Source organism: Ranitomeya imitator, chromosome 5, assembly GCF_032444005.1.
Source record: "Ranitomeya imitator isolate aRanImi1 chromosome 5, aRanImi1.pri, whole genome shotgun sequence".
In the NCBI taxonomy this organism is placed as follows: Eukaryota; Metazoa; Chordata; class Amphibia; order Anura; family Dendrobatidae; genus Ranitomeya; species Ranitomeya imitator.
Window position 1 is genome coordinate 178,059,549 of NC_091286.1, and position 24,267 is coordinate 178,083,815.

A 24,267-nucleotide genomic window follows, 5' to 3' on the forward strand; every position below is an offset into this window, starting at 1 on the left:
GCAGCGTTTCCAGGTCCGTCACTGCTAGCGCAGATAGAGCTAGCAGATGCTCTATCTGCGCTAGCGTGATGCAAACGCCGGCACTTGCGTTACAGCAGCCTGTTAGCGTATGTGCTGAACGGGCTGCTGTTAGCGCAGTTTGAACTAAGTTCCAGAACTTCCAGCGTGTCCCACACGACAGTTATAGCGATGTGGTGCATGGACTCAGGACCTACTTTAACCAGTGGATCCAAGGACTGTCAGTGACCTCCTTTGAGCAGCTGGGAGACCTGACGATCAAAGACCATTTTCTACATCTGTGCCCAGGTGAGGTTCAACGTTCGTGATGGACGCGGTTAAAGCATCGCAAATTGCCGATGCCTATGAGGCCAACCGTAAATTGGAAGTGCGGAAGCCAGTAACCGCCAGCTGGAGAGGGGGTAAGCCTGCACCAGCACCAGTACCCCTGCCGGCCGACTCACCGAAGGCCCTGTCCCTTTTGCCAACAGCACCAGACCTACCACCGACCTTTGCAAGTGTTTTTTCTGCAATAGGACTGGTCATATTAGTGCCAACTGTCTAGAGAAGCAGAAGAACCCCTCAGCCAAGGCCCCAGGGCCTAATGCAGCAGTTCTTTTGGTGGGTGGGGCGGTTGGGAGGGTCTATGACAAAGTGCAGCACGTCACCATGGGGGGCCATGTCGCTAAAGGCCTCAAGGACACGGGGCTGAATGAACCCTCATCCGACCCGAACTGGCAGCCCCTGAAGAGATTATTCCAGGGAAAACCCTGACTGTCACCAGGATTGGGGACATCCACCGTCGCTTGTCAATGACCCGGGTGTTTATAGATTGGAGTGCAGGGTACGGGGTGAAGGAACTGGGGTTGTCCGATTAACTTGCCCACCGATGTTTTATTGGGAACTGATATGGGGCAGATGGTTGCATATTATGTCCCTGACCCCCCTCCCCAATCTAATGCTGATGATAATGATGGGAAATTGCATGGGTTACCCGACGATGCTTTACCTTTTAATGATTTACTTGATAACCATTTTTCTGAAAATGCCACAAGGGTAATACTGATGATGAAAATGTGCATGTTTTGCCCGCTAACCATTTATCTCCTAAGGATGATGTGTTCACAGGTGCAGGAGTGCTCAGCCACATCACTCTGTGGGGTGGGATGGCTGAGGAACCCCTAGCAGGAGCAAGCGATGGTGCTAAGGGAAATGGGGAGATGCATGGGAACCATGAGGAAGGTGATACCATGCAACTGGCCAGTACCACAGAGGAAGGTAAGTGCCCCATATATAGCACTGCTCCTGAGGTGTTGAGGGTTGATGGGGAGGTAGTATCCACAGCAGCGCCAGCTGGTGGGTCTGTGGAAATCCCCGGGGAGACAGCCTACATAGCTGCTGTCACCCGCAGTCACAGTGCCCGGAACGCAGATAACGTTCTGCTTCTGGACCCTCCTCAGTCACAGGGATGACTGAACCAGAGATGGTCCCAGAGGGTTCCTGTGGGGAAGGGACCCTGACGTTGCTTCTGGCTGCCCCTAGCCAGAGTTCCAGGTTGCTCTGCACTCAGATGCGAGCCTAGAGAATTTGAGACACCTCGCCAAGACCCCCACCTCCATGACTGATAAGGAGAGTGTGTTCTGAGAGCGAGGGAGGTTGTACCGGAAGACAGTCCCAGGAAAATCATAAAAGAAGTGGTTGAGGGAAAGACAGCTAGTTGTCTGGTACCAATTCAGGGTGAGTTGTTGCGGATCACCCATGAGATCCCACTCGCTGGACACTTGGGGATCAGCAAAACTAAGGTCCGGCTGTCTCAACACATATATTGGCCCAAGATGGGGACAGATGTGACAAACTACTGCCGCTCCTGTATCACCTGCCAAAGAGTGGGGAAGGCAGGGCCTGCTCTTAAGGCTCCCCTGATCCCTTTGCCAGTGATAGAGGTGCCTTTCCTGAGCATCACGGTGGACATTGTGGGCCCGCTGGTCGTCTCCAGCAGCTGTGGAATGCAATACCCAGTGGTAGTGGTTGTGTCCTCAACCAGAGTAAATTAGGTGGCAGATGCACTGTTGGCCATCTTTTCACGGTTAGAATTTCCCAAGGAGATGCTTACCGACCAAGGGACCCAATTCATGTCTCACCTAATGGAGGCTCTCTGTACGAAAATGCAGGTGAAGCGTCTGGCATAGTGTGCATATCACCCCCAGACCAATGGTTTGTGTGAGTGCTTCAATGGTACCCTCAAACAATTGCTACGCATGCTGGTTGAGACCCAAAGACGTGACTGGGAACGGTTCCTCCCACACCTGCTATGCGCTCAACGAGAGGTTCTGCAGGCCTCGACGGGGCTCTCCCTCTTCGAGCTCCTGTATGGCAGGCGAGTCCGGGGACGCCTTGGGTTGCTAAGGGAATCCTGGGAAGAGCCGAACCCTTCTGAAGTGTCCATAGTGGAGTATGTCATGCGCTTCCGTGACAAAATGCAGATCTTGACGCGGTGCATGACAACATGACGCAGGCTCAGGCTGACTAGAAGCACTGGTACAACCAGGATCCCACGTAAGCGGACCTACCAGGTGGGTCAAAAGGTGTGGGTGTTGGTCCCTTTACCAAATGACAAGCTTTAGGCAGCCTGGGAAGGCCCGTACGTCGTCAACCAGCAGCTCAACTCAGTCACCTACGTGAAAGGCCTTTTACGTCAATATGATAAAGGCTCATTACGAACGTGAAGCCTACGTCCTACCAATCTGCAACCTGCCCGAAGATGGGGAGGAAGACCCCCTCCTGGACATGCTGGCCCAAGCCAAGGCCGTTGGGTTTATCGAGGACTTGGAGGTAAGCTCCTTGTTAACCAAACCCCAGTGATCACAGCTGCGAACCAGGCTGGAACCCTTCCTGGCCGTGTTCTCCAAGCATCCTGGAAGGACGGAGTTTGCGGTCCACAAGGTGAACACTGGGAATCATGCCCCACTGCGAACACCCTATCTGATCTCCAACGAGGTGCAGCAGGTTATGCCCCAGGAGATCGATGAGATGTTATAGCTGGGGGTGATTTAACGGTACAAAAGGCCTTACCTGTAGTCCTCATGCCAAAGAAGGATCTTACCACCCGGCTTTGTGTAGAATCTGATGCGCACCCAATGCCGAGCATCGAGGAGCTGCTTGAGTGGTTAGCTCGTGCAAAATATCTGTCCATTATGGATTTGAGTCGAGGATACTGTCAGATTCCCCTGACAACCGAGGCGCAGGAGAAGTCAACCTTTATCACACCCTTCGGACTGTACGCATCCACAGTCATGCCCTTCGGCATGAAGAATGCCCCTGCCACTTTCCAGCGGATGGTCAACCACCTGCTTCAGGGACTAGAGATGTACGCGATGGCGTACTTGGATGACATTGCCGTCTTCAGTTCCTACTGGGAGGAAAACCTGCAGCATCTCCAGGAAGTGCTTAGGCAAATTCACCAAACAGGCCTGACCATCAAGTCTGGAAAGTGCCAAATGGGCATGGAGAGGTCCACTACCTGGGGCACCTGGTAGGCAGAGGCTTCATGAGGCCAGAGCCTGGGATAGCGGATGCAATCACGTCCTGGCCCACCCTCAGGACCTATAAACAGATGGTGTCCTTCAGCACTGCAGTGTAATATAGACACTTCGTACAAAACTATAGTAGCCTGGCTATACCTTTGATGGACCTCACCAGGAGGAGGCTACCCCAAACAGTTGACAGGACGGACGGCTGTGAGGTGGCTTTCCGGGCTTTGAAAACAACTCTGTGCAACTCTCTTGTTATGGACCTGGTGGTTAGGAGCACCTGGAACGACCTGATGGTTAAACTCAAACAGGACAAGCTCTGGGAAGTGGGAGCTCTGTTGACCGCAACCCCTAATCCTATCACACAACTAGAAATAGCCGTGGAGCGTATCTAACACTGCCTAGACGCCTCTTCACAGCCTAAGAACTAACTAGCCCTAAAGATAGAAAATAAAGCCTACCTTGCCTCAGAGAAATTCCCCAAAGGAAAAGGCAGCCCCCACATATATTGACTGTGAGTTAAGATGAAAGTCACAAACACAGAAATGAAACAGGTTTCAGCAAAGGGAGGCCAGACTTACTAAACAGACTGAGGATAGGAAAGGTATCTTTGCGGTCAGCACAAAACCCTACAAAAAGACCACGCGGAGTGTGCAAAAAGACCTCCGCACCGACTCACGGTGCGGAGGTGCCACTCTGCATCCCAGAGCTTCCAGCTAGCAAGGCAAAATCATGATAGCCAGCTGGACAAGGAAACAATGAACAAATAATCAACTAGCAGGGACTTAGCTTCTGCTGGAGTAGACAGGTCACCAGAAAGATCCAAGAGCAACTGAACCAGTACAAGAACATTGACAGCTGGCATGGAGTAACGTTCTGAGTGGAGTTACATAGAGCAGCCAGCCAAAGAATAAACTACGTCACGTGTGGAAGGAACCTCAGAAGCAGCAGCACCACTCACAGCCACCAGAGGGAGTCCATGGACAGAACTCGCCGAAGTACCATTCATGACCACAGGAGGGAGTTCGATCACAGAATTCACAACACTCTCCCGTGTTAAAAGCAGTTGACAGCAGTTGACCGTTCCTTGTACAGACCGACCCCAGCGAATTTGGCCTCGGTGCTGTGCTCAGCCTGGTCGAATCGGGGAACCAAGGGTACCCCGTGGTGTTCCTGAGCTGGAAGCTTCTGCCCAGGGAAGTTGCCTATTCCACCATCGAGAATGAGTGCCTGGACATAGTCTGAGTCGTGCAGAGTTTGCCTGTACGGTCACACCTTCACTGTGGTGACAAACCACAACCCTCTGTGCTGGCTACCATCCATGTCTGGAACCAACAGAAGGTTGCTGCACTGGAGCCTTTCCCTCCAGCAGTACGACTTTACAGTCAAACATAAAATGGATAGCGAGCATGGTAATGCAGATGGGGTGTCCCGCCGAGGCAAACCTGTGGAGATGCACATGGAGGAGTTCTGAGAGGTCCTGCCTACGTAGCGCAGTCCAAAAGGGGGTGGTGTCATGAGAATATAAATATGCCACATTATGAGTATAGTTCTAGAAGATTCCATAGCACACATACACGCTGCAGATTCAAACCCCCTCCTTTTTTCCCCCACAGCAGCACCGAGCAGCTATGCCACACTGTCAGCTCGGTGTAATCCTATACTCCTCCCCTCCTTCTTCAGGAATGCTTTTGTTTCAGCCATGCGTCCTCTGAGATGTGAGAATTATTCATGATGATCAAAATTTATATACAGTGGGGCAAAAAAGTATTTAGTCAGTCAGCAATAGTGCAAGTTCCACCACTTAAAAAGATGAGAGGCGTCTGTCAACTATGGGAGACAAACTGAGAAAAAAAAATCCAGAAAATCACATTGTCTGTTTTTTTTATCATTTTTTTTGCATATTATGGTGGAAAATAAGTATTTGGTCAGAAACAAACAATCAAGATTTCTGGCTCTCACAGACCTGTAACTTCTTCTTTAAGAGTCTCCTCTTTCCTCCACTCATTACCTGTAGTAATGGCACCTGTTTAAACTTGTTATCAGTATAAAAAGACACCTGTGCACACCCTCAAACAGTCTGACTCCAAACTCCACTATGGTGAAGACCAAAGAGCTGTCAAAGGACACCAGAAACAAAATTGTAGCCCTGCACCAGGCTGGGAAGACTGAATCTGCAATAGCCAACCAGCTTGGAGTGAAGAAATCAACAGTGGGAGCAATAATTAGAAAATGGAAGACATACAAGACCACTGATAATCTCCCTCGATCTGGGGCTCCACGCAAAATCCCACCCCGTGGGGTCAGAATGATCACAAGAACGATGAGCAAAAATCCAAGAACCACGCGGGGGGACCTAGTGAATGAACTGCAGAGAGCTGGGACCAATGTAACAAGGCTTACCTTAAGTAAGTAACACACTACGCCACCATGGACTCAGATCCTGCAGTGCCAGACGTGTCCCTCTGCTTAAGCCAGTACATGTCCGGGCCCGTCTGAAGTTTGCTAGAGAGCATTTGGATGATCCAGAGGAGTTTTGGGAGAATGTCCTATGGTCTGATGAAACCAAACTGGAACTGTTTGGTAGAAACACAACTTGTCGTGTTTGGAGGAAAAAGAATACTGAGTTGCATCCATCAAACACCATACCTACTGTAAAGCATGGTGGTGGAAACATCATGCTTTGGGGCTGTTTCTCTGCAAAGGGGCCAGGACGACTGATCCGGGCACATGAAAGAATGAATGGGGACATGTATCGTGAGATTTTGAGTGCAAACCTCCTTCCATCAGCAAGGGCATTGAAGATGAAACGTGGCTGGGTCTTTCAACATGACAATGATCCAAAGCACACCGCCAGGACAACGAAGGAGTGGCTTCGTAAGAAGCATTTCAAGGTCCTGGAGTGGCCTAGCCAGTCTCCAGATCTCAACCCTATAGAAAACCTTTGGAGGGAGTTGAAAGTCCGTGTTGCCAAGCGAAAAGCCAAAAACATCACTGCTCTAGAGGAGATTTGCATGGAGGAATGGGCCAACATACCAACAACAGTGTGTGGCAACCTTGTGAAGACTTACAGAAAACGTTTGACCTCTGTCATTGCCAATAAAGGATATATTACAAAGTATTGAGATGAAATTTTGTTTCTGACCAAATACTTATTTTCCACCATAATATGCAAATAAAATGTTAAAAAAACAGACCATGTGATTTTCTGGATTTTTTTTTCTCAGTTTGTCTCCCATAGTTGAGGTCTACCTATGATGTAAATTACAGACGCCTCTCATCTTTTTAAGTGGTGGAACTTGCACTATTGCTGACTGACTAAATACTTTTTTGCCCCACTGTAGGTATAAGATCAGGGAAAAAATATTTAAAGTGTTTAACATGTAATCCCCTTAAAAATATATCTTTAATGAAAAAGATTAAAAATTCCTTACCAGTGCAAGACAAAACAATGTAGAGGTACAGCTTCAACCTATCTATCCCTACACTTACTAACTGTCCCTTCCTACCAGTGGGGGTTGACACCCTAAAAGATACGTTTTTTGGCGCCCCCACGCAGTGTCTGCTCTCCCCAGCTCACCCTATTGATTCACTATTCTATTAAAGGTAGGAAAACAATAAGCAAATAAAAGAAATGAAGGGATAGTACTTAATGATACTTATGAGATATTAGGTGAAAGTACAAACATGGCACCCTATATGATATAGTTTAGTTTCATGTAATTATCTTGGGGATCCATATCCAATCAATCATATCATGGGCCCTTTCCAAGTAATGTGGACTTTTACACAGCTGGCTCTGCGTAGGGAACAACAGGGTGCCTCTTGTTTCATTCTTTCTTCATTTTATGGTTGGGGCTTTGGTGGTGTCCCATACTTCCCCTAAATATCAACATACATATATGTATCATTCCCATTAATTGTATACTATATTTAGTTACATTACAATTTTGCTTCTCCTTCCCCCCTGCCTCTTGCCTCTTCCTTAGAATGGTCCTATTTGGTCAAGGAATTTCTACTCCTCTCTTTCATTAGTTTCCACTAGTTTACATCTAGCCTCATGGATACTATTTTTAGGTTGTTTCTTAAGAATGGTTTGAAAAATACTGAATCATATCGATGGGTGGACAGGACAGGGTTAAAAGGAATTTGTCCATCCTCTGAAGTGCCGTACTTACCAGTCATGTCTATTATGTGTATTCGGACATATTCTGGAATGTACGCAGCACAAAATGTGATAGGCTCTGTAAGGGTCTCACTTTTATCAGGCATGAGTTGTAGGTATGGAGCTTACATAGCTATTGTGTCGGGCGGCGCATGGTTGCAGAGTGGAGCGCATGCGTTTCATCTCCATGGCACCCAGCGCTTCACAGTCCGGACAAGCGCTCCGTAATACCGGAAGTTTCTCGCAAAGCACCGGAAGTGCGTCACATGCTAGGGGGGGAGCCTCGCGGGCGCGCCTCCGGGCTCAGAATTTTTAAATCACAGAAGCGGGGAGACCTGTAAAGCGGCTACCAAAGGTTGTCACACTCCCCTGATGAGTCCTATCGGATGAAACGCGGCGGGAGACGCCAGATCCAATGGAGGCGCTCTCACCCTCTTGAGAGACAGAGTGACTCTCTCCAACTTTGGGTGAGCTCTACCCATTTTGATGGGTTTTACAAATAATGCAAATTCGCACATGCTGGTGCCTGATGGTAACAGAGCTTGATGCCAAAATATAATGACCGCACTATATGATTAAAGGAGATGCTCATGACAAAGGTTTATGGGGCAGCATGATCCCAGTTTTTCTAAGTATAGATGCATTTTTTTTTTGGGTCATGATTCGTTTAATAAGCCACCTTACGCTGCTATAGTCCATTGACAGTGTCTAATTAATAAGTCATGCTGATTCAGTAACTTTCAAAGGGTTACAATTATATGGTTTGAACCTATTAACCAATAATTGGGCCAATAGCCATTGTGAGTGACTATGGATACATATGTGGGATAGATAATCCACGGTTTAAAGAGAAGATATACCGGGGTAACTATGTCGATGGCCCTTATAAATGATCATTACAAGTGGCTATTGACACATGCGTGGGAGAGGTAATCCACGGTACAAAGAGAACGTATACCGAGATACATGTATGAACCACATAAGAGTACCTCACCACTTCTATATGGCCAATTGACAGTTACAGATGTTCTTTTGTTGGTTGTTACATTTACTACCTATACGAAAATTTGGCATGTTTATTACATCTAGTATGGCTTTTGCCACTTGAATAAACTACTAGCTAAGCATATATGGTCAACGGAATAGTGACCAATTAGCACTGTCAGTGATATTGTTTTACCTGTTTTTCTTTTCCATCTCCATTTCTGTGTTGGTTAGGGTTCACAATTTGCACAAGGGTCCTCTCCTTTTTCCCTATTTTTTTTATGTATTGTAGTTGAATTTACTTTTATATTTATACCTAGTAAAGGTTAAGTTTTATATCCATCCAATTGCTAATATTACATTACTTCTCTTGGATTAGTTACCCAGCTCTTTATATATAGAATACTTATATCACCCTCCCTGCAGTGTGTGCCCAATAGCCAGTACATAGCAGGCAGCCTTTCTGGCGACTGATTATCTTAGGTGCAGTTCCCTGACTGACCTGAGGGTAACGGGGGCACCAGAGAGCTGTAAGTTCTAAACCGGAACTGGGATATAGATGAATCCCCTTCAGAAAAGAATCGGGGTAGCCAAACAACCCCGGTTCATGACATATTGGTGTTAGCGGTGGGGATGATAAAAATATCCCACTGTGATTCAAGACACCCAGGTCTCTGAACAAATGCGCTACAGGATACAGCCAACCCATATAGTGATGATGTTGCAAAACATAGGTACAAAATACTAAACTTAAACTGTATTTTTGAATTTTTGGAGGATTTTTAGTCCTCTTTTGTGGCTTTGCTACTAAGTTTAGAATTGGAAATATGTCTTTAGTGTCCAAACATTGTGCCTCCCGTACAGTGTAGAGCCCTCATATATTCTAGTGCCCCCATACGTTGTGCCCACCTTGTGCTCTTTCCCCATTACAATAATGCCAAACATGTGGCCGCTTATAGTGGTTTTGTGCCGGATAAATCAGGGTTTTTTTATTGGTAAGATTTTGGAGTACATAACATTTTTGATCGCTTCCAGAATAAGGCTGGATCACATTCTTGTGTTCTGCGGTGAGCAAATACGTCAGGGTTTCCGTGGAAATCCCATAAAAATGCGATACTGTTGAAACTGCTATAAGGAGGCTAATGGCCATGTAATCAATGGGAGGCATGTGTCACAGGGATGGCTGCTCCCTGTGATGTAATCCGGAGTATTTTTTTTTTAGTGCACGTAAGCACTAGAATGTTATTTGGTGCACCTAGGTCTGGGTTGCGGGTAGCTATGAGAGATGAGTGGGTCTGGCTTCCCTCATACCTCACCTGTGGGTGTGGTTACAGCCTACATAATGGAGGCTGTTGTTTGGCACATGGTCTGTGTCAGGTAAAAGCCCTCCTGTGTGTGTGGCTCCAGTGCGAACCTGCAGGCTGGACATTGCCCAGCATTTTGTGTTGTTTTGCCGGTTCTAAAGACCGTTTACCTTTTGTTGTTGCTTAACCCCTCTCTGACCTTAGATGTGCTATCGTGTCGAGGTGACCTGGGCCTATCTGACCCTCGTCGGGATAATATCTCATGCCCTTTAATGCAATACCGCGACTTAAGTCACGGTATTCGCATTAAAATTCCGATGCCATCTTACCTTAGGGAAGATGGTGTCAGCATCCAGGGCACTGTTCCCGCCCACCCGGCCTCCCAATCCCTGTGATTGGCTGTTCAATTCTGAACAGCCAATCACAGCCATTCTCAATGTTTCAGCCAATCGGAGCTGCTGAAACAATGAGATCACAGGCTAGGATCGAGTACCGATGTACCTGATCCTAGTCCGGTGCCTGGCTATGCCAGGCACCGGCAAAAACACCCCGGATTGGCGCGATCGCCGATCACATCAATCGCTGGGCACAGCGCGGTATTACTGCTCTGTGCCCTTTTGGAACCTGCCTGGATCGGTGCTCTAATAGCACCGATCCTAGGCTAGAACCTAATACAGGCCCATTAGGGCCTGCAGGATCTGATTGGCATGATCGATGTCATCGTCCATCTCGCCAATCACAGGGCACAGTGGTGGTCAATCTATGACCGCTCTGTGCCCTGCTGGTGACTTGGCTGGGACCTGCCTAGGATGGGAGCTGTGAGCTCCGATCCTAGGCAGTTGCCAGGGTGACCAGGAAAGCTCTGATTGGTGGGATCAATGTTAAGGTCGATCCCACCAATGACAGGTCACAGCAGCGGTATGACCGCTCTGTGACCTGTCTGTCACCTGCTTGACCTGTGTGACCGCTCTGCAGAGGTCCTCACTCTAGCTGAGGATTCCTACAGAGCTGTCATACTGCTGGATCTCCCTCCTGGATCTCCCTGCTGTGCTGGGTATTGTGGTGCTGGGTATTGTGGTGCCACAGCAGCCTGTAGCACCACAATCTCTTCTAAAGAAAGACAACTAAAACGTAAGTGTTATCCCTGATCCCTGCCCAATCCCCCTTCATCCAACCCAATCTCCACATCCACCCCAATCCCCCTTCCCCCTCTTTTTAACCCCCCTCCATCCCCATTTGCGCCACCTCCGTGTGCACATTTAGTAGCTGCCGAGCTTTAATTGGTGACGCAGTTCACCAATGAACGCTCGTGCTTGCTTTTTTTTCCTCAGCCCCCTTTGCGCCAACTTCGTACACCCATCCAGCAACCGCCAAACTTTGATTAGTGATGCAGTTCACTTATCAATTTGTGCCTGCCATTTTCCTCCCCCCCTGCGCCACCTGACTACAACCATACGTGTTGATCACTGATCCCTGTCCGATCTCTTCATCCACCCCCATCCCCCTTCCCTTCTTTTTACCCCCCTCCACCCCCCTTTGCACCTCCTTCCGTGCACCCATTTAACAGCCACCGAGCGTTCATTGGTGACGTAGTTCACCAATCAACTCGCGCTACCTTTTTTTTCCTCAGCCCCTTGGCGCAACCTTTGTAAACACATCCCGCAGCCGCCAAACTTTGATAAGTGACAGAGTTCACTTATCAGAGTTTGTGCCTGCCGTTTTCCTTTTTTTTTCACCCCCCTTTGCGCCACCTGACTACAACCTTACGTGTTGATCACTGATCCCTGCCTGATCTCTTCATCCACCCCATCTCCCCCCCCCCCTCTTTTTACCCCACTTCACCCCCATTTGCACTGCCAAGCATTCATTGGTGACGTAGTTCACCGATCAACACTCGCGCTCGCTTTTTTTCTCACCCCCTTTACGCCAACTCCATACACACATTCCGCAGCCGCCAAACTTTGATAAGGAACAGTTCACTTATCTGAGCTTGTGCCTGCCTTTCTCTTTTTTTTTTAACACCCCCCCCCTTGCCCGACCCTCGTGCGCACATCAAGCAGCCGCCAAACTTTGATAAGTGAAGCAGTTCACTTATCAGAGCTAGGGCCTGCTGTTTTAGACTTTTCTTTTCACAGGTATTTTTTTCTCCCTATTTGCTTTTATTTTTTTAGCTTTTTCTTTTCAGATAATAGATTGCATCAATCACTATCCCCCCACACATACACATACAGTTATCAATAAAGTACACCCAAGCACCATATTCACACAAAAATGTCCCGCTTGTCCAGTTTGTCCCAACAGCGCTATTCATTGGAGGAGGCATATTCTTTCCTTCCCTCCGACACTGATAGCGAGGGAGAGGATCCCACTTTTCTTTACTCTTCCGATTCTTCATCCTCATCCTCTTCCTCCTCCTCATCTTCCTCCACAGGTTCTGCGGAACCGCCACGCAGACGCCCCAGGACAGAAGATGAGGCAGCGCCCACCATTCCTGAACTTGAACCAGCGCTCCCCACTTCGGACCCCATATGGACCTCGCCCCCCGAAAATTACAAGCCACTGATTCCTGATTTTGTGGCAGAATCAGGAATCAAGTTTGACATTGCCGGCCTCACAGAAACAGACATTTTCAAAGTCTTTTCCTCTGAGGATTATATTAACCTCATGGTGCAGCAAACTAATTTGTATGCTCGTAAATTTTTGGAGCAAAACTCCGGTTCATCAGTTTCCAACTGGTCTCCTGTAGACGCAGTTAAAATGATGCAGTTTTGGGGTCTGGTCCTCCACATGGGGATCGTGAAGAAGCCAGAAATTCGGCAATATTGGAGTGTAGATATTTAATATAACACTCCAGTGTTCCGAATGGTCATGGTTCGGAAGTGTTTTGAGGCCATCCACAAGTTCCTGCATTATTCCGATAATGACACCAACTTTGACCATCTGTTCAAAGTTCGGCTGGTCATCAGACACTTCAACAAAAGTTTTCTGAAGTGTACGTGCCCAAAAGGGACATCTTCATGGATGAGTCCTTAGTCCATTTTAAGGGAAGGCTCGGATTCCACCGGTACCTGCCCAGCAAGAGGGTCAGATACGTAATCAAACTCTACAAACTGTGTGAGAGCATCTCCGGGTACATCCACAGGTTTAGAGTGTACGAAGGAAAGGACACCAGGATTGAACACCCTGAGTGCCCTCCTGTCCTGGGAGTGAGTGGGAAGATTGTGTGGGATTTGGTGCACCCACTGCTGGATAAAGGTTATCACCTCTACACCGATAACTTTTATACCAGCGTCCCACCTTACAAATCCCTCTCTGCGTGAGGTACCGCAGCCTGCGGTACTATACGCAAAAATCAGAGAGGCCTCCCGAAGACGCTACTTGGGCAGATGCTCAGAAAAGGTGAGAGCAGAGCCCAATGTAGTGACCACCTGCTGGTGGTCCAGGACAAGAGGTATGTCCTTCTCTTGACCACCATACACAGTGATGGCAGCGTCCTCAGCACTGTACGGGCTGCCTCTACACAGGCCAGCAAGCCGGACTGTGTACTGGGGTACAACAAAAACTTGGGGGGCCTTGATCTCTCTGATCAACTCCTCCATCCGTACAGTGCTTTGAGAAAGGCCAAGGTGTGGTACAAAAAGCAGGCCGTGCACATTGTACAAATGGCAATGCTCAATGCTTTCCTGCTGTCATGATGTGCGCGCCACACCGATACGTCGTACCTTCAGTTCCAGGAGGTAGTGCTTAAGGCCCTGATATTTGGCACTCCGGAAGGAGCAGGCCCCAGTAGTTCCGGAACTGAAGGTGCTTGTATCGTAGCAGGCCAGCATTTTCCGGGGGTTCTCCCGCCAACTGGAAGAAAAGGTAAGCCGCAAAAAAAGGTGCCGAGTGTGTTACAAAAGGGGAATACACAAGGACACCATTTATCAATGCAACACCTGCCCCGAAAAAACCTGGCCTGTGTATGAAGGATTGTTTGAAATTATTATTATTTATTTATATAGCTCCATTAATTCCATGGTGCTTTACATGAGAAAGGGGTTACATACAGGGTTATAGATATCATTTATAGTACTAAAAATTTATGATGACAGACTTGTACAGAGTGGAGAGGACCCTGTTCTTGCAAATTTACATTCTACGGGATACTGGGGAAGAGACAGAAGGATGGGGATGCGGCAGCTCTGGTGGTGGTGAGGCGGCAGCTCGAGCGGTTGGTGAGGCGGCAGCTCGGGCGGTTGGTGAGGCGGCAGCTTGGGCGGTTGGTGAGGTGGCAGAATGGTTATTGCAGGCTGTAGGCTTTCCTGAAGAGATGGGTTTTCAGGTTCCGTCTGATGGATCCGAGGGTGGTGGATAATCGGATGTGTTGAGGCATGGAATTCGAGAGGATGGGGGATATTCGGGAGAAATCTTGGAGGCGGTTGTGTGAGGAATGAATAAGTGCAGAGGAGAGTACGAGGTCTTGGGAGGATCGAAGATTGCGTGAGGGAAGATAGTGGGAGAAGCAAGGGAGTAGCGAGAGAGGTGGATTAGCCGGGCAGCAGTTGAGGACAGACTGAAGTGGTGCAAGGGAGTTAGCGGAGAGGCCACAGAGGAGGGTGTTGCAGTAATTGAGGCGGAAGATGATGAGGGCATGCACAAGAGTTGTAGTAGATTGTGGGGTGAGGAAGGGATGGATTCTGGCAATATTTTCGAGTTGGAGGCGACAGAAGGTGGCAAGAGTATGGACGTGCGGTTGGAAGGACAGGGCAGAGTTGAGTTACCTCGAGGCAGCGGATTTCAGGTGCGGGAGAGAGCGTGATGCCATTTACCATAATAGATAGATCAGGTAGAGGGGATATACGAGATGGGGGAAAGATGATGAGTTCGGTTTTGTCTACATTGAGTTTTAGGGAGCGAGAGTTAAAGAAGGAGGATATGGCTGATAGACACGCCGGGATTCTGGACAGCAGAGAGGTGACATCTGGGCCAGAGAGGTTAGATCTGATTGTCGTCCACATACAGGTGGTACTGGAAGCCATGGGACTTTGAGTTGTCCTAGGCCAAGGGTATAGATGGAAAAAAGTAAGGGCCCTAGGACAGAGCCTTGAGGGACTCCAACAGAGAGAGGGAGGGATGAGGAGGTAGCGTGTGAGTGGGAAACGCTAAATGTGCGGTCGGAAATGTATGAGGTGATCCAGGACAGGACAAGGCCTTTGATGCCAAGGGATTGTACCACACCTACATGCACTACTAATTCACTTTACAGGAAACAGTGCATTAGTTCCAAAAAGGGGGCACATCTAGCTAAGTTCCTTGGGGGTCTAGGTTCCAAAATGATGTTACTTGTGGGTTGTTGTTTTTTTTTACTGTTTAGGCACATCAAGGGCTCTTCAAACAGAACATGATGCCCGCAGATCATTCCATCAAAGTCTGCATTCCAAAACGTCACTTCTTCCCTTTCGAGCCCCAACGTGTGCCCAAAAAATAGTTTTCTTCCACATGTGGGGTACCAGCGTACTCAGGACAAACTGGACAACCGCTTTTGGAGTCCAATTTCTCCTGTTACTCTTGGGAAAATTAAAAATTGGGGACTAAAATATGATTTTTTATTCTCACACCCGGGCGTTATAAACTTCTGTGAAGCACTTGGGGGTTCAAAGTGCTCAACACACATCTAGAAAAGTTCCCTAGGTGGTCTAGTTTCCAAAATGGGTTCACTTGTGGGGAGTTTCCACTGTTTAAGTACATCAAGGGCTCACCAAACGTAACTTGGCTTCCAATATCAATTCCAGCCAAATTTAGCTTGAAAATGTCACACGGAGCTCCTTCTTTTCTGAGCCCTGCCGTGCGCCCAAACAGTAGTACCTCACCACATATGGGGTATCAACGTACTCAGGAAAAATTGTACAACAAGGTTTGGGGTCCAATTTCTCCTGTTACCCTTGGGAAAATAAAAAAAATTGGGGACTAAACAATCATGTTTGTGAAAAAATATGATTTTTTATTTTCATGCCCGGGCATTATAAACTTCTGTGAAGTACTTGGGGGTTTAAAGTGCTGTCTAGGGTTGAGCGACTTTTACTTTTTTAGGGTCGAGTTGGGTTTCGCGAAACCCGACTATCTCAAAAGTCGAGTCGAGTGAAATCAGCCGATTATGGCGAAAAGTCGGGGATCGACCGAAACACGAAACCCAATGCAAAGTCAATGGGTAAATTTTTTTTTTTTCTCTCTCTCTCTCTCTCTCTCTCTCTCTCTCTCCCCTCCGTCCCTGAACAGAAAAGCTGGTGTTACACATTGCAAATCGCTACGGCTCATAAGCGACAAGATGGCGATAGGCGTCCACGCCCCTAAGACCTATGTCATCACTCTGCCCACGCTCCTTCATTAGCTGAAAAAATGGCACCAAGCGCGTCATACAAAACGCGACTTTGGCGCGAAGATCGCCGACCGCATGGCCGATCCCACACTAGGTTCGGGTCGGGTTTCATGAAACCCGACTTTGCCAAAAGTCGGCGACTTTTGAATTTGTCTGATCCCTTTCGCTCAAGCCTAGTGCTCACCTGCCGTGCACCCAAATAGTGGTTCCCCCCACATATGGGGTATCAGTGGACTCAGGACAAATTAGACAACACCCTTTGAGGTCTATTTTCTCTTTTTACCCTTGGGAAAATAAAAAAAATTGTTGCTGAAATATCATTTTTGTGACTAAATGTAAAATGTTCATTTTTTCCTTCCATATTGTTTCTGCTCCTGTGAAACACTTGAAGGGGTAATAAACTTCTTGAATGTGGTTTTGAGTACCTTGAGGGTTGCAGTTTTTAGAATGGTCTCACTTTTGGGTATTTTCTGCCATATAGACCCCTCAAAGTGACTTCAAATGTGAGGTGGTCCCTAAAAAAATGGTTTTTTTTTTAAATTTTGTTGGAAAAATAAGAAATCACTGGTTAACTTTTAACCCTTATAACTTCCTAAAGAAAAAATTTTGCTTCCAAAATTGTGCGGATATAAAGTAGACATGTGGGAAATGTTATTTCAGAACTATTTTACATGACATATTTCTCTGTTTTAAGGACATAAAAATTAAAAGTTTGAAAATTACAAAATGTTCTACATTTTCACCAAATATCCGTTGTTTACACAAATAAACGTAAGTTATATAGAAGACATTTTACCACTAACATGAAGTACAATATGTCACGATGAAATATTCTCAGAATCACAAAGATCCATTGAAGCTTTCCGGAGTTATTACTTCATAAAGGAACAGTGGTCAGAATTGTAAAAATTGGCCTGGTCATTAACGTGCAAACCACCCTTGGGGGTAATGGGGTTAAGGGTTTATGGAGCAAATAAACCCACACAGACTTTTTTAAGGAAATGCGCCTTCTGTCGCACCTGAGTGAGTACGATCTCTACACCACCAATCGCCCACCTTGACGCAGATGAAGGCACTTCGTACTCTGGCATCTGCTCATATGGTATCAATTAATATTTATCAATCTTTTTAGACTTGCACAGATCTGTGGTCGCCCATACTTGTGCACTAACAAGACACCTAAAATGACGTGACTGCTGGAACACAGACCAGTCCAAGGTGATTCCACCTGCCTCATAAATGAGTGGTTGCATCCGGGGTTTTGGCTAAATCTCTGTTTTAGGGAATAGACAGCTGTACAAGAATAGTTCTTATTTTTATTTTTGTGCAGTGTAACTGATAAGGAACATTTAGGCCATGTGCACACGTTCAGGTTTTTTTTGCGTTTTTTTGCGCTAAAAATGCTATAAAAACTCATTAAAAACACATACATTATGCATTCTATCATTTAGAATGCATTCTGCATGTTTTGTGCACATAGATGTGTTTTTTTTCCGCGAAAAAAACGCATCGCGGTAAAAAAATGAGCATGTTCATTATTTTTGCGGATTTTCTGCGTTTTTCCCGCAATTCTATGCATTTGGGAAAAAACGCATCAAAAACACGTCAAAAGCGTGTCAAAATCGCGGTTAAAACGCATGCGGATTTCTGGCAGAAATGTCCGGTTTTTGTCAGGAAAATTTCTGCAAGAAATCCTGACGTGTGCACATACCCTAATTCTTCAGGTCGGTGAGATTACAGCGATACCAGATTTATATCAGGGTTTTTTAGGTTTTGCTGCTATCACACAGTAAAATGCTTTTTTTTTTTAATAAAGTATATTTTTTGTCGCTTTATTATGATCTGAGAGCTGTAACTGTAACTTTTATTTTTTGGCAAAATGCTGTATGAGTGCTAATTTTTTGCAAGACAAGTTGCAGATTTTTTTGGTACCATTTTGGGTACATAATAATTTTGAATCACTTTTTATTCAGATTTTTCAGGCACAAAATGAACAGAAAAACAGCAATTTAGTTATTGTTTTTATTTTGTAGTTATTTTGCAGTTGTTTGCAGTTATGTTTTATTTCTTACGTAGACCGTGTGTTAAAAGCAATAAGACAGATTTGTTTGTCTGGTCAGTTTGATTACAGCAATACCAGATTTATATTTTTTTATGCTTTGCTATTTTTACCCACTAAAAACAATATTTTACAAAAATGAATTTGTTTTTGCATGGTCATATTCTGAGAGCTGCAACTTTTCAATTTTTTTGCTGAATGAGCCATATTACCATATTTTGTGGGACGGTTTGGCATTTTCATTTATAACTTTTTTTTGTACATATAACTTTTTTATAGCATTTTATTGACTATTTTTGTGAGTCTGTGTGAACAAGGGACATTTTTGGCATGTTTTTTTTTTATTTTCCGGCTTTCGCCAAATGGAATAGATAACGTGCCAGTTTTATAGCCTTGTTCAGGATGCGGAGATAACAATTGTGTGGGTTTTTTGTGTTTAAACAGAAACGCCTTTCGAGTGGCAGAATGGCTTTTTGTGATTTGTGTGTGGTTTTTTTTTTGTTTGTTTTTTTTACCGATTGTACTATATATATTTTTTAAATACTTTTTCTGTGTGATACATGTATCATTTTCAGTTTGATCACTGGTCTCATACACTGCAGTGCTTTTGTACTGCAGTGCATGACACTTCCAGTGTCTCACAAACTCTGCCTGTGAGACCCAGCTTATAGCTGGATCTCGCAGGCCACCGTACCCTGGGGTCATCACATGACCTCAGAGTACCATGGTAACCATTGGGACCCACAATTCTCAACATTGAAGTCCGATGGTTACTAATGCGGTATTGTCCGTAACTTATAGTAACTTGCAGTAACTTAAATACCGCTGTCACTATTGACAGCAGTTTTTAAGGAATTAATTGGCCCCGATCAGTCGCAAGACGATACTGCAAGGTGTCAGCTGTCATGGCAGAGCCCTCACCTGGGAATTGCCCTCACCTGGCAGAGCTATTCCCTTATTCTCGATCGCCATTTTCAAACGGAGATGAGGGAATAATGCCCCTTAATGACCTTCATTTTAGTGTATATTGGCGGTCATTAAGGGGTTAATAGATGAGAAAAATTTCACACTGAGCAAAGCGATTAAGTATATTAACACGTATCATATGAGATATCCAACAGTGAGAATAATAATGAATCTACTTGTGCTTGCTTATAGGATAAATGGCAGACCATTCGGAAACAAAAGTTGTAATACTGGAGGAACAACCGAATGATGAGGTCAAATAAATGATAGTCCGGGACCAGTAGTTATAAGTAATAAAACATTAAGTTTATTGAGTCAAAAAAGAAGGGATAAAAACATGGTACTAACGACATAGTGTATACCTGCAAAATACACAGGTGACCAGATATTGCTGACAAAAATCCAAGGAGAATGTACATAACGTGTGCAAAGTGATGAAAACTGCTGTAAAAGCAGTAAAAAATGTTATACACAAATTGTGCATACATACATGAATAAGTAGAAACGAGGATACAAAAAGCTGTAAACAACGTATCCTACAATTTGTAAAAAAAAATGACAAAATGTCATCAAAGAGACATGTATAAAGATGGTACAGTTGTGCACAAAAGTTTACATACCCCAGCAGAATTTTTGCTTTCTTAGCATTTTTTCAGAGAATATGAGTTATAAAACCAAAAGTTTTTCTCCACATGGTTAGTGCTTGGGTGAAGCCATTTATTGTCAAACTACTGTTTTCTTTTTAAATCATAATGACAACCCAAAACATCCAAATGACCCTGACCCTATAACTCTGTCTTTCACCTCACCTAACAGACCTACTTCACCAGCCTGATCTCAGTATCCTAGAAACTTTTTGACACCTTTCACTCCCTCCTCAGGCCGAGAGCACAAGCCCCCATCACATACATTTGTGCTGATGACCTGGCCTCCCATTTTATAGAGAAAACATCCGTCGGGAAATCCGCTCCCAACCACCAAATTCAGTGACTCCCATCCCTCCCTACATTTCCCTTGGCTCACTCCACACATTTGACCCTATCACAGAAGAAGTCTCTAGGCTCCTCTCTTCTTCTAATCCGACTACATGCACTACTGACCCCATTCCCTCTTATCTCCTCCAGTCTCTCTCTCCTGTGGCAACTCACCTAACTACAATCTTTAATCTCTCCCTCTCCTCAGGCATTTTCCCATCCTCTTTCAAACACTCTTATCATTACTCCATTACTAAAGAAACCATCGGTCCATCCTGCACAAATAACCACAGACCAGTCTCCAATCTCCCCTTCATCTCTAAACTCTTGGAGTGCCTAGCCTACTCCTGCCTTACCCGTTACCTCTCCACTCACTCCCTCCTAGACTCTTCACAGTCCGTCTTCCGCCCACTACATTAAACAGAAACTGTACTCATCAAAGTGACCAATGACATTCTGACAGCAAAATGTAACAGTGACCACTCTCTGCTCATTCTTCTTGACCTTTCTGCTGCTTTTGACACTGTTGACCACCATCTCCCACTCTCTAGGCTCCAGTCACTAGGCATTAAAGACACTGCTCTCTCCTGGTTCTCTTCCTACCTTTCTAATCGGTCCTTCAGTGATTTGTTTGCTGGCTCCACTTCATCTCTTTCTCTCGCTGTCGGGGTACCTCAGGGCTCAGTCTTTGGCCCTGTTCTCTTCTCTTTCTACACTTCCCCAATTGGACAGACCATCAGCAGATTTGGCTTACAGTACCATCTTTACGCTGATGACACACAACTATATATGTCATCCCCTGACCTTATCCCAGCTGTACTACAGAACACCAGTGACTGTCTGTCCGCATTCTCAAACATCATGTCCCCTCTCTATCTGAAACTCAACTTCTCCAAAACTGAACAACTTCTGCTCCCACCATCTACCAACCTCCCTAAAGCTGACATTTCCCTCTCCGTGGGTGGCACCATAATAACACCCGGGAGCAGGCGCGCTGCCTGGGTGTTATGTTTGACTCCGATCTCTCCTTCTTATCCCATATACAATCTCTTACCACTTACACCTAGAGAACATCTCTAGAATCCGCCCTTTTCTCACCATGGAAGCAACAAAAACCCTCATTGTTGCTCTGATCCATTCCCGCCTGGACTACTGCAATGCTCTATTAATTGGCCTCCCCTTCACTCGGCTTTCCCCTCTACAGTCGGCTTTCCCCTCTACAGTCTATCCTTAATGCAACAGCTAGGGTTGTCCATCTAGCTAATATGTATTCAGATGTGTCCGCTCTTCGCCAGTTGTTACACTGGCTGCCCATTCATTATAGAATCCAATTCAAAGTACTTGTTCTCACCCACAAAGCTCTCCACAGTGCAGCACCCCCTTACATTTCCTTCTTCATTTCTGTCTATTAACCTAACCGACCCCTGCGATCTGCAAACGACGTTCGACTAACCTCTGCTCTAATCCGTACCTCCCACTCCTGACTCCAAGACTTCTCCCGTGCTGCACCAATCCTCTGGAATGCTCTACCCCAAGATATTAGGACCATCCACAATTTGCATAGTTTTAGACTCTCGCTCAAAACACATTTGTTCAGAGCGGCCTATCACATTTCCTAATCAAAGTCATTTTAGGTTTGTGTGTTTGTGTGTAGCCTATTCACTACTTCCATCTATCCCCCATCCCCTGAAGATGGCTGGACCATCATTGTAAATACATCATAGTAAATACACACCTGCACTTTGTAACTCCCCCACCTCATTGTAGATTGTATGCTCTCACAAGCAGGGTTATCTTATTCTGCTTTAATTATTGTATTCGTAACGTTGTCACTCATGACTGTTGTGTTTGAAACTGTGAAACTGTAAAGCGCTGCGGAATATGTTGGCACTATATAAAGATTAGTATTATTAACCCCTTTCTGACCTCGGATGGGATAGTACGTCCGAGGTCAGATCCCCTGCTTTGATGCGGGCTCCGGCGGTGAGCCCGCATCCAAGCCGGGACATGTCAGCTGTTTTGAACAGCTGACATGTGCCCGTAATAGGCGCAAGCAGAATCGCGATCTGCCCGCGCCTATTAACTAGTTAAATGCTGCTGTCAAACGCAGACAGCGGCATTTAACTACCGCATCCGGCTGGGCGGCCGTCACATGATCGGAGGTCGGCGATGCTTCTCCATTGTAACCATAGAGGTCCTTGAGACCTGTGGTCGGCGCTCACAGCACACCTGCAATTCTGCTACATAGCAGCGAACAGCAGATCGCTGCTATGTAGCAGAGCCGATCGTGTTGTGCCTGCTTCTAGCCTCCCATGGAGACTATTGAAGCATGGCAAAAGTAAAAAAAAAAAAAAAAAAAGTTTAAATCACCCCCCTTTCGCCCCAATCAAAATAAATCAATAAAAAAAATGTACACATATTTGGTATTGCCGCGCTCAGAATCACCCGATCTATCAATTAAAAAAAAGCATTAACCTGATCGCTAAACAGCGTAGCGAGAAAAAAATTTGAAACACCAGAATTACGTTTTTTTGCTCGCCGCGACATTGCATTAAAATGCAATAACGGGCGATCAAAAGAACGTATCTGCACCAAAATTCTATCATTAAAAACGTCATCTCGGCATGCAAAAAATAAGCCCTCAACCGACCCCAGATCATGAAAAATGGAGACACTACGAGTATCGGAAAATGGCGCAATTTTTATTTTATTTTTTGTTTGGAATTTTTTTTCACCACTTAGGTAAAAAATAACCTAGTCATGTTAGGTGTCTATGAACTCGTACTGACTTGGAGAATCATAATGTCAGGTCAGTTTTAGCATTTAGTGAACCTAGCAAAAAAGCCAAACAAAAAAAAAGGGTGGGATTGCACTTTTTTTGCAATTTCAACGCACTTGGAATTTTTTTCCCATTTTCTAGTACATGACATGCTAAAATCAATGATGTCGTTCAAAAGTACAACTCGTCCCGCAAAAAATAAGCCCTCACATGGCCAAATTGACGGAAAAATAAAAAAGTTATGGCTCTGGGAAGGAGGGGAGTGAAAAACGAACACGGAAAAATGAAAAATCCCAAGGTCATGAAGGGGTTAAAAGTTTACATACATTAAGTTTATCTTCTATATAGGGATCTAAAAGTGTTAACATTTACATCAGGAGCATTTTCCTCAGCGTAAACACTGAATATACTGCACAAGCCAAATGTTCACTTAGCCTAAGGCTATGTGCACACGTTGCGGATTTGTCTGCAGATTTTTTATGCGTTGTTTTTATGCGTTTTTGAAAGCTAAATAAAGATCTATTGTTGAACAAAAAAAAGATTTGCGATGTAATTTCTTGTCCAACCTCTTCTTTTACATTTGTCCAACCCACACTCAATTACACACAGATAGATGATTGATAGATCTATAGATAGATGGAATGAGATATATATAGATATATCTATCCATATTTCTATTTAACTATCCAAATATCTATCCATAGATATATCTATAGATAGCGCAATTTAGCTAGGTAGATAGCTCCCGCACAATTTTCTGTACCAAAGGGGGAAAGCCGACAGCGGGGCCAATATTTGTAGCCTGGGAAGGGGTAATACCCATGGCCCCTTCACAGGCTATGAATATCAGCCTGCAGCTGTCTGCATAGCGTTTACTGGCTATTAAAATAGTTTGACCCCCCACAAAAAAAATGACGTGGGGTCCTTCTATATTTTATAGCCAGAAAGGCTACGCAGACAGCTGCAGGCTGATATAGCCTAGGAAGGGGCCATGGATATTGGCCCCCCTGGCTACAAATACCAGCCCCCAGCTGCCCCAAAAATGGCACATCTGTAAGATGCACCAAATACGGCACTTAGCCTCTCTCTTCCCACTGCCCTGTAGCGGTGGCATATGGGGTAATAAGGGGTTAATGTCACCGTTGTATTGT

The 24,267-nt window shown here is 45.6% G+C and overlaps 1 protein-coding gene across 5 annotated transcripts in view; it reads left to right on the forward strand.

Moving 5' to 3' along the window:
- SNX9 (sorting nexin 9) overlaps positions 1–24,267 on the forward strand; it is a 547,796-nt gene that overhangs the window by 379,436 nt on the left and 144,093 nt on the right. The gene's annotated exons all lie outside the window — the stretch shown is intronic.